Source organism: Sander lucioperca, chromosome 10 (genome assembly GCF_008315115.2).
Source record: "Sander lucioperca isolate FBNREF2018 chromosome 10, SLUC_FBN_1.2, whole genome shotgun sequence".
NCBI classification, from domain to species: domain Eukaryota; kingdom Metazoa; phylum Chordata; class Actinopteri; order Perciformes; family Percidae; genus Sander; species Sander lucioperca.
In genome coordinates this window covers 34,754,741-34,766,300 of record NC_050182.1, presented here as the reverse complement: position 1 = coordinate 34,766,300, position 11,560 = coordinate 34,754,741, and positions in this window count along the sequence as shown.

Genomic DNA, 11,560 nt, shown 5'->3' with positions numbered 1-11,560 from the left:
GAACATGTGTGCAGTATGAATTATGTCTTTTCTCACTCACTGATGACCATAATAGACTGTGTATAATTTGTATAATTTTATGATGATCTAAATGGCTGATATTAGGGTTAGAGTTAGGGTTGTGCATCACAACCTGTATACAGGCCGAACAGGGAACTAAAAGACACTGTTGCACATGTTAGAGCCATACGTCTATTTCTGTTATTTACGGTATAGTTCTGAACGTGTTATTGCTGTAACATGATGTGGAGATATCAACTTTACTGAAACTCTTCTTTCTGCCCCAAGTTTAACCTGGGGATTTAGCCTTTTTAGTATAAAACATGTTGGCTACTAACTCCTAGACTCAGAGGGCCACATATCTTTCTATGTAAGGCCTCCATCATTTGTTACTGAAAATATAGTAAAAATAGGATTATAAAATCGTTCATTGTAGAATGTTGTTCCTTTATTCATTTCCAGATATAGCTCTAATATGGTGGCATACAGTATGATCTAGTATTCAGTCTTATTGGCATCATTTTATAATTATTATTTTGTATAAATAATACACATATCTTAATTGGCCACAGAGTATGCTGGTGATAGGATTTCTGTTTTTCCAATCATGAAAACAAATTTTATAGGTCTGTTTTTTATCACAGCATGTTGAATTCAATTGAATTCATCAACTATTCGCTTTATGATCTTTTTTTTTAATTCAAAGACAGCTATTTTGCAGAACTTTTGCCGAATATATCATCACATTTATTATTATCAAACTTGAAGCTAGAATGTTATGGTTTAAAAGCTACTGCCTTAAATTATAAATTGAATAGTTTCATGGTAATAAAGATGTGCATGTGTGGCAGACTGAGTAAACAGTGGCTTTGTTAGGTGAATAGCTCAGTTCTGTTTATCAGTTCTGTCACCTTGATGATGTCTGAACTTCAGCTCTGAAAAACAACTCTGGCGCCAAGAACCGTCCATGAAACATCATTGTCGTGGTGCTTTTTATGTTACTCCAGACTAATTAATTATCAGAAAAACAGACAACACCTATCTGAAGTTAAGCCTGCACATTTTCAGGATGTTGCAGCTGATGTTTTGGTCTCACATCTGCAAGCAGATCACTAGCTCTGTTCTCTCAGGAAAAAAAAAAAACACTTTCTCCCTTTCTCTTTCTCTCTCTCTCTTTTCAATAAGTCCTTTAGAGGCACACAAACCATCTCCAGCAGACAAAACACTGGACAAGCCTCTGTGATGTCCTGACTCATTCTGCTCCTCTCCTCTCCAAAGCTTTGGGGCCGACGCAATGGGACCCAAAACCAACACGCACATAATGGGGCCCTGTTGGAGCCGCCTTAATGTTTCTAATGTTATGTAAATGAGGAGGGAAGAGGGCAGGAAAGGAGAAGAGAGGAGCAGAACGGAGGAGGAGGCAGTGGGAGTGTTGGTGTGTCCGAGGAGGCTGCTAAGCTGCCATTACCAGGGGATTAGGCAAATGCTGCCGTTGTATCGATGCTGGTTCGACAGCGAACCGCCAACCCTAATCCCCTCCTCTCTTCTCCTTCCGACAACGCCTCCTTTACGCCTCCCCTCTATATCCCCCCCCCCCCCCCCACCACCACCACCACCACCACCACCACACAATCGTTTGTTAAAAATCTTCACAGAACTTTCTGGCTTCAACTTTTCAACTCTCTCCTCTTTTCTCAGTCATGCATATACACTCTACTACTAGAAATACTTGGTGCACAGCCAGCGTAAATTTGTCTGTTCATTGATTTCTCTGACATGTGATGTATGTGTGTGTGAATGTGTGAGAAGTGATCAATATTAAAAGCCAGATAGTGCCTTTCTGGTTTGTCTGTGAAGTGTTTGCCTGGAGCCTCAGCATAGAGCTATGACCTACTGGCTTCCGAACGCATCAGCTCTTCAGTTCACTGCTCCTCAGACTCTGGGCAGGGGACGAGTGCTGGTCTCTGGATGCTGCTCACCGGTCCCTGGGCGCACTGGTGGCTCCTTTAAAGGGATTCTTGAGACATCTTTCTGCTTTATCTTCCTGCAGGGAGACAGTGCATGAAGATGGGAGAAAGAGAGGGAGAGAGCAGATTATGATCTATTTAGGCAAGCAGTCTCCTTTAAACTTTCTCTGTTACGCGCTGTTTCTCATGTCTTTCCTTTTTTTCTAGACTTAATAATTGCATTTAACAATGCAGAAGTCACATTAAAAAAAACATTACAATTTTTAATTTCCACTGTTAACATACATTCAGAGGAGCATGATCAAAATAAATAATAATCTATTAGCATGTTTTGGCTATAAGGTTTTTATACATGTTCTAAGAAATGCAATGGATAAAAAAAAAACCCACTTAGCAACAAATAAAAAACAGATTCATCTCTGCATATGTTATCACTAACTATTCAACACGCAGGCTGAAGAGTGTTATCAAGAAGTGAGAAAGCTATTCTAAGACAAACTAGCTGTGTGATGTGTGTGTGTGTGTGTGTGTGTGTGTGTGTGTGTGTGTCCGTGAGTGAGTGTGTGTTCGTGTTTGTGTGAATGGTGACACAGTTGCAGGCAGAACTTGGAATAGTCAATTATCACATTAGCACATCCAGGGCGAAGCCGAAAGGCTACACACACACACACACACACACACACACACACACACACACACACACACACACACACACACACACGTATATGTACTCACACACCCACTCACACGCGCACACATACACGCCACCCCCACATATCTTTGGAACTGCAGGCCCCCTGCCGAGAAGCTCAAACACACCAACTGAGGGTGGGGGCTGGTGCTGGTGGTGTTGTGGGCTGGAGAAAGAGGGGAGGGCTGTTGGGTTGTGGAGAAGCATGAGGCTGGTGAGTGACATTGAGACCAAGGTTAAACACAAACCAGCCGTTCTGTTCTGCTATAGGCCATGTTCAGACCGGCAGCAGCAGCGCTGCGTCACAGATAGCAGCCTCCTTGTTCATTGCTTTAGCACAGAACGGGTGATGCTTCTCAAGTAAAATAGTTGATCTTGGTTCAAACTTTGAAGCATCGCAATGCAACATTTTCTAGCAACACACTGTGTTAGCCAATTAAAATACAAGCATTCTAGTTGAATTATGGTGGAGTGTGTCGCTTGTAGCATTGTGCTAAATTCACCATTTACCTTGCAAATAAGCAACTTTCCAGAGCCAAAAGCATCAGCTTTCAGTAAGCACAAGGAAGCACTGACACAGTGTGTGAAGGCGTGTCAGCCAAACCTGATGAAACTTTTGCAGTCTTGTACAACACCCTCCAATACATCACTTGCAATTGTTATCAATGATATATAGTTTGTGGGACTGCATGGTTACACTTTAGAATCCTACTTGGTAGGTGCATGGTCCATGCATGCAATGGCTCTGCAGGTATGTGGGGTCCTGCCATAGCTGCATGCACGTCCTCAAAAATAACTAGTGCATAGCAAGTGGGCCTATGTGGAAACTGCAAGAGCATTAATCAGTCTGTTTGGGGCTGCTTTTGTCCAACAATTGCAGTTGTGTTTAGTAATGTTAGGAAAATGTATTTTTTATGATCTTGCAAAGTCAGTGCAAAGCTTCTGGCGAATTGATGCTCTAAATTACAAAGTAAATGGGCATATAATGAATGCACAACACTGCCTGATAATGCATAACACATAAATATAATGCAGAGGTGGAATGAATAGATTAATTTCCTCACTGAACGATGAATAAATGCATAAACTGTAAGAAACTATCGCATCAGACTGACAGATATATTTGACCACACACGCACTCGAGAACCACTGATGATTAACAAATGCAGTTTAAACGGGGGTCTAAGTCCAAGTATGATTAAGTTAGTAGAATAGTAGTCAGTTAAGAACATGCAAATGTACCAAGAAAATCAAAGAACTGCAAACAAGGATCTCAATTACAAAAGACATGTTCTGCACCTTTTAGATTTAACACTGATTTGCCATTTACTATTTGAGTTCTTGTTCTCCGTCTGTGTTCTGAAGTTTCACTTCGATTTAGGAAGTGTGTGGTCTTTTACATGCTACTGAAATACCACAATCATGGCAATCACAGTTCTCTATTCAGCGCTTGAAATTCTTCAGAGTGTGGAAATGATAGTTGATAAATTATTTCGACAAACACAGCCAGGAGTGTTCACGAAACGTTAGAAATGGTTTTGTAATTCACACAATGTTCACCACCAGACAAAAAAAGCAGAGACAGATTACTGTATTCAGCGCTAGAAACACAAGACTAAGATGTTTAACTGCTGCACAGAGATGAAAAAAATCAGCTCCTTTAGTGTCGGAAAAAAATCGGATAAATGGGCAATTACATATATCTACATACAGTATAATTAAATGACTGTCTTCTCTACAGGTCATTTTGATTATAAGCCTCAGTCTGGAAAATGTTCTTATTTGGAAACAATTTGGTTTCCTGCCAGAGAGTAGGACTGAGAGATTAGTCAGAATCCAGAAATATCTCAGACAATATTGTTATTTTTTTAATTTCTGCAGCCCACATTATTTAAAACGTTGTACTGATACGGTATCTTCTAACAGGGCCCTGTCTTATCCACACAATTACAAGAGAGAAAACCCAGAAAAACAAACAGGTGTCTAAAGCTGTTAATTATTTTGCGTAGCACGTGCAAACACTGAGGAAAAGGGATGGGGAGCAACAATGGCCGTAATTCTGGATAGATAGAAACACCTGGAAAGCAGCAGTAGGTATATAGCAAAAAGCAAACAGCTAATAGAAACAAAGCAGTTTACAGTATGTATTCGTGAGCATGAGTTTCTTCGTTAAACAGTGCATCTCTTCTATTGTATTTTTCCTGATAATAAGTGATTTTTGAGCAAAAAAGTATCAAAATTAAAATATCTGAGGCTAGTGTCCCCTTAGAACAAAGTATAGCATATTTCAAGCTTTATTGTTGACATCCCATACAGATTTCACTACACAATAAACAGAGGTTTAAATTCACAACTTACAAAGTATTGCCAGCTTCTCCTTACTGCTTCTAGAGCTTTAAGAAGGCCAAAAAGCATTAAGTCTTGGTTTAGTGATGGTGAATTACTGCTCAGTGTCAGCTTGGCTCGCTGTCAGCTGATATGCTGTAAGAGGTGTGTCTATTTTAAGTCTAGTGGTTGGCCTAACAGGGAGACCTATAACTTGAAAGAAAGTAGTGTGTGTGTGTGTGTGTGTGTATGTGTGTGTGTGTGTGTGTGTGTGTGTGTGTGTGTGTGTATGTTTGTCTGTGACGTTAGTGTGTCTCAGCTGAGGTGTTGGTATGATACTTTGACTCCACTGGTATGTTGTATAAAAAGAGAGTGAGAGGGAGAAAAGAAACATAACTGTGATGGGAGCAAACAAACATAAACCTAATGAGCAGACAGAAAGGCATGTTGAGAGGGTAATGATCGCCCTGGAGTGTGAGATATGTGTGAGTAATGAGAACGTCATGATATGTCTGAGCCTTATAGGACACGTTATGCCATTATAAATTCAGAATATGTCCCTGTCATTCTTTAATTGCCTCACTGATTGTCATTGTGATTTTATTTTCTGTGTGTGTATCTTTTACTATTTAAATCAGGCTTACTTATCCCTGTGGATAAATTCATCCTCTGCATTTTGCCATAACCATTATGCTGTTGCCGGTAGCCACAATATTCCTAATTCTGTTGCCATTTGATGTGGGAATTGGGAAACAATTAATTTCAACCAATCAATTAGTCGATCGACTGAAGATTTGATCAATTATAATTTTAATCTCTTTCTGTTTTTGACTGTTCCTAAATTACAAGCCATTTGAAGATGTCAATTTGGACTTTTGCGATGAAAACCGTTGAACCTGGCTCAACATTTGCTGCAATGCAATGTCATCCGTCATGGCGCTGTGTCAGCCAATGTAATACATGCAACGACACAATCATGGTAGACTACTTTGTAACCTGAATGCCATATTTCTACTGTTTACCTCACAATTGGCACAACGGAGGAAACAATTATCACCACATAATAACATTCTGGTACCTGAAAGAACACACTCCCACTAACACAGCCCCAGTTGCTGTTTTCTGACTCAATGTATGGTAAAACAGATACTCGTACGAAGTGGGGCACACAGCACGAGATGGGCTGCTACTGCCCTGTTACAAGTGAAAAATAAGCATGACAGTTGGCTGATAAAAGGTTACCCAATTACAAACGTCAAATCAAAATTCTCAGGATAGTTATGGTAAAATGTAAGAAAAATACACAAGCATGAGAGGAAATGAAGAGAAAAATCAATACAGTGAGAAAGAGGTAAGAAGGTAATGGGGTTCAGATATTTCCTTCAGTTACTTGGAAAAATTGACTTACTTATTCCATACACATATCTTTGTATTGTTTGTGTCCATGGAAGTTAGCAAGTAATTGACAACAAAACCTGCACTGATCTCAGCATTTTCATGATTCAGCACACTTTTCAAAGTAGAAGTGTAGATGATTTGTTTGTGCCTAAGTCTGTGTAACTCACTTACTTTTATTTTCTTGACAAATGGTGATTAAAAGGGGTGCCCCAACACTTTCCTCCCTTTTTGTGCTTTTGGTCTTCAATCTACTCTTTCTTCCTGGAACTCCCTCCTCCTCTACATTGTAAAAACTGACAAAACCACCTGAAAAAATAATTTCATCTCTAAATAAATGTTCGCTGCACAGGAGGGTGACATGCTAGCTGGTGTGAAATACAATTTTCTGTACAGAGGTCCATTCAGGAACTTGGTGAAATAGACCTTTCTCATGGGAGACATTAAAACTTTCAAACACAAAGTAACTAATTAGAGTAATAAAGGCTACATTACATTTTGTTGTTTAAAGGTCCAATGTGTAGGAATGTCTCCCATCTAACGTTGAGATCATATATCGCAATCAACTCTCTCGCACCACGCAGTTCAAAGTACGTATTACAGCTACGGTAGCCTTCACGCTTCAAAAAGCCGGTCTCTTGCTCTTTTCAATATCCTTTTTCTTTTTCTGGACGAAGAAGAACACTCCTGTTCCTGAAATTTAGATTTTGAATACGTGTGGTCCTCCATGTTTCCTTCTTCAAACTTGCCGGGGCCGGGAAGCCACGATACCTATTAGCAGCATTAGCAGCACCTGTGAGTTTATCATGTGACAGCGAAAACGCAAAAGGCGGAGCAGTATGTCCTGTATGTCCCTTATCGGCTAACATATTTCAAGATGGCGCATGAATATGGAGCGTCTACCCCAGTTCATGCGAATGCGAATGTAAAATTTCAAACCAAAAGAAATACTTGGAATTGATGGTGGTGGTAAATATTCATGAAATCAAAATTATAACTAGGATTCTGCTATAAATGGCCTTTGCCCCTCAGTTGTGTGTAATTACTGTTTGATGTGAACATGGCATTAAGTACTAGCATTAGCTACCTATAGCTAGCTAACAAGCTAGCCAACACAATGGCTGAGTATTTTTATTAGTTTAAAAATTAAGTAAAAAGAGAAAAGAACTTACCCCTCTTACGTCAGCCTTTTTGACACGTTATTTGTAGTTGTTATTCAGTTATTTTGTAATGCTCCATTTAGAAATGTTTTCTAAATTGACTGCAGTGACTTCCTGTAGTGAGAAGGGGCTGCTCTCACCATGCCTCCAAAATAAAAGCATGGCTGTGGCAGCTACAGTCTTAGTTGCAGGTCACGTGACACAAGTTTTTTAAATAAAATAAAAAAATTTTTTTTAAATGAAAATACTTTTTTACTATACATAATCATTATAAAAAAGAAAAGAAAACATTTTACTGCATATCAAATCCTAAGAAATTACTCTTTTTTTAAGATTATTTTTTTTGGGGCTTTTCCCTTTATTATATAGTGGCAGCGGATAGACATGAAAGAGGGAGAGAGATGGGGGGTGACACGCAGCAAAGGGAAGCAGGTCGGATTCGAACCTGCGCCACTGCAAGACTCAGCCAACATGGGACGAGCGCTCTTACTGGGTGAGCTAGAGGCCACCCCAGAAATTACTCTTTTTAACATCACAAATTGTCCCCTAAAAATCCCATAAAAACTTTTAAGAGCTGCATCAGTACATTATTTTATCACCATTAAAGTGACTACATGTAACCTTTTACATGTTTCTGAAACTGTGTAATGTTCCATTTGATGATCATAACTGATCTGTAACAATAAACGATACTAACAGTGAAAAGAATGCTATTTTTATATAGTTTTTATTAATGCCTCTGCCCGGGTCCTATTTTCCCCGCAAAGTCACAGAATGATTTACGGAAGGTGCTACAGAGCACGCATTCTGAAGGGTTACAGATTTTGGCTGAACAACGGACAAGCCTGTTAGTGTTGTGTTAGTGAGTATGCAGGTAAAAGGTAGCAGGAGATGTCTTTATATAGGCCTTATTGTATTTAAATTTTATTTTACTTACATTAACTACTGTTGTAGTTATGGCTGATACTGCGGCAGGGCCATTACAGAAAAGAAGGAAATTAAATGAAGAACAACTAAAAGCTAAAAGGGAAAGGGAAAGTGAAAGACGACGGGCAATAACGCGAGTCAACTTCGGTCGGGCTTTCAACAGATGGAGACAATTACAGGATCGTAAATGATTAAAAAATGTCCCTGAATTGGCCCTTAGGTATGTAATATGTCTATTTCATTCATAAAATAACTTTAGATTGCGCGATGTGGTTGTAAGCCAGAAGCCGACATTAAATTATTTCCCCCTTCCATTTAGCGAGGACGTTTTATTCCTTTTAGTCCGTGTTTGTGTTTGCCTATTTTCCTTTCCCTTGTCCCCCTGTACTTGTGTAAAGCATCCTTGGGTTTCATGAAATGCGCTATATTAATCTAAGTTATTACGTTGGTTGTACAACAAACTCGTAACGCTTTGGCTTGTGACACAGTGACAGTGATAACGTTACGTTAGCTCACGATACATCCAAAGTAGGCTAAGCTACAGTATGCAACACTTGAAATGCAACAATGCACCTGTAACGTATTCTGTTATTGTAAATGAATGATTCTCTGTCTGAGCAAAACATTCATTGCAACTACATGACCTCCCGGTAACGCTAACTAAGTAATACAGTGGGTAATACAGCAGAGTAAAGAAAAGACCTTTACGACAGCAGGTGTGGTAAAAACACTACCGCTTTTGTCCAAAGGGGCAGCTGAAATCAACACAAACTGAAAGTTAGCCTACAGTATATCCACTTTAAAGTGGAAATGAAACACTGGATATAGTTAGCATAATTTACAAGATGGATTCCCCCTCTATCAAAATAGTATAGGTTTAACACTGTCAGCAAGGGCATAAATCCCAGGGGGGTCGGGGGGGTCAGGACCCCCCTCATCTAAAGGTTGTCCCCCCCTAGAAATATCATTAAAACAATGCTGTGTATTGTAAATAACATAATGATCTATCATAATGAGTATCTGTGTAAGTAGTAAAACAATACAAACCCCAAAAAATGCTTTTTAAGTTTAGAAACATTTTGAGTTCCCCCTCCCTTGCCTCACAGTGGTTTGGTCCACTGCATGCTGTACTTAGGATCTGCACTAGACTCACAGTCACATCGGGTAGTGACAGGTATGTAGTAAGTAGGTGGTTCAAGGCTATTTTATTCACATTAAACATCGGATGAAGTTTTTAAGTTTTTATGAAGCGCACGGTGTATTTTACTTTGAAAATTAACTGGATTTTTATTTTGTTTCTGTGCTCGACTTCCTGTCCCGCACTATCTGCCGTGTGCTGAATTGCTGCGGAGCTCTCCGGCGTCCGGCAAAAATAGAAGCTCTGCGTATCTGCTCCGGAGGGCTGCAGACTGCCGGAGCTGGGACGGAGTAGAGACGCAGCCGTTCCGCAGTCAGTGGAAATACACACATTGACTTTAATGGCCTAGTCAATGGCCTAGTCAACCTAATGACTCCGTCGACGTTCCGGAGCCGTTCCGCAGCCGTTCCGCATCCAGTGGAAATTGCCGGTTAGTGTAATATAATGTAGCCTAGCTTAATGTTTAATAGCTTGTTGGATAGAAATGCACCCACTACAACTAACGTTACCATGGCGATAAGCCTAACGTTATGTGTGTGAACTGGCATTAGTGTTAATATTGAAGATCTACAGTTGTGTTTTGCTCAATATGAAGTTAAGCGGCAGATCGGTTAAATATCCTCTGTCCCAGAAGAAACCTAATATTTATGTGGAGGACGCAAGATCATTTCATAATTATAATAAGACCGCGTGGTGAACCTATGAAACTAACTCATATTTAGACATCTGACGTTAAAGATTTGTGTTGTTGTTGCTCAGATAAAATGACAGAGAAATGAAAAACAGGTATAAGATCCTTTTTCAGTAGGCTTACACCAAAACGCCAAGTAAGTACATTAAGTCCTCATATCAAGACAATTTGGTAACATCTTTATAACCAACCAACCAACCAACCAACCGTATGACGTAGTGAGTGACGCGTCAGCAATATGGCGGCGAACCAGAGCCAAAGCATACCTTAGTACCAACCATAAATTTATTATAATTTAACATGTATTTATTTATTTATTTTTTTTGACATGCTTCAACATACTTCATTCTGTTCACCACTTGTCGAAAAGCTGGCCGTTTCATGTCCACTTTAATGTCAGCTGACTCAGCCAGGACTAATGTGTAGGCTCTTTGGACCCTAAAAATGCACAAAGAACCCTTAAGAACTTTTTGGAATACAGCATGTGCCCAGTGAGAAAGGCGGTATACAGTCCTCTTGATACATCCATGATTTGTACACTACTAGAGGCGCAAAAATGGCAGAAAACTAATGGATGATGAATGCTAAGCAAACTAAAGACTTTATTTTTTTTATTTCTTTCTGGGCCAAACCAGAACTGAAATGCAACTAAATACTAGACTTACATTCAGTGTTTCTCTGCATAGTTACTTTATAGTTATACTATATGTATTCCCAATACTCATCTATGCAATCTAAATGAAGCACCATGGCAGTACAAGGCAATATACAGTATACAGACATGTACAGAATTTAACCAGGCACTATGTTTGTATATATTTGAGATTATGATACCAGTTAGTTTATGTTCTAGTTATAAGACTTGAGAAGGTATTCATGTTTTATGTTATTCTACTTTCTTATCAACTTCTTGGCATTTCCTCATGTTGTTACTCAAATTACCCATTGGGATTAATTAAGTTTTTTCTGCTTATTTTTATCTTATTTATTTTACTAGATGTTAACCATAAATACTTGATTTTTCCAATGGTATATCCAGACTCTGTTGCTGGTACTGGAGTAATGTTTTGCTCCTTTGGGGTTACAACATAATTAATGCTGCTGTAAATATGGAAATTAATAGCAGTACAATACCTTTCTATTTCCTCTTTCCTTTTGCCCTGTCAGCCTGGAGCAGGCAACATATTTGTATTGTCTATAAACTTTATTGCCACATATAAAGTTTGTTATCTTATTTTTTTTTATTGATCAATTTTTGATAGACTT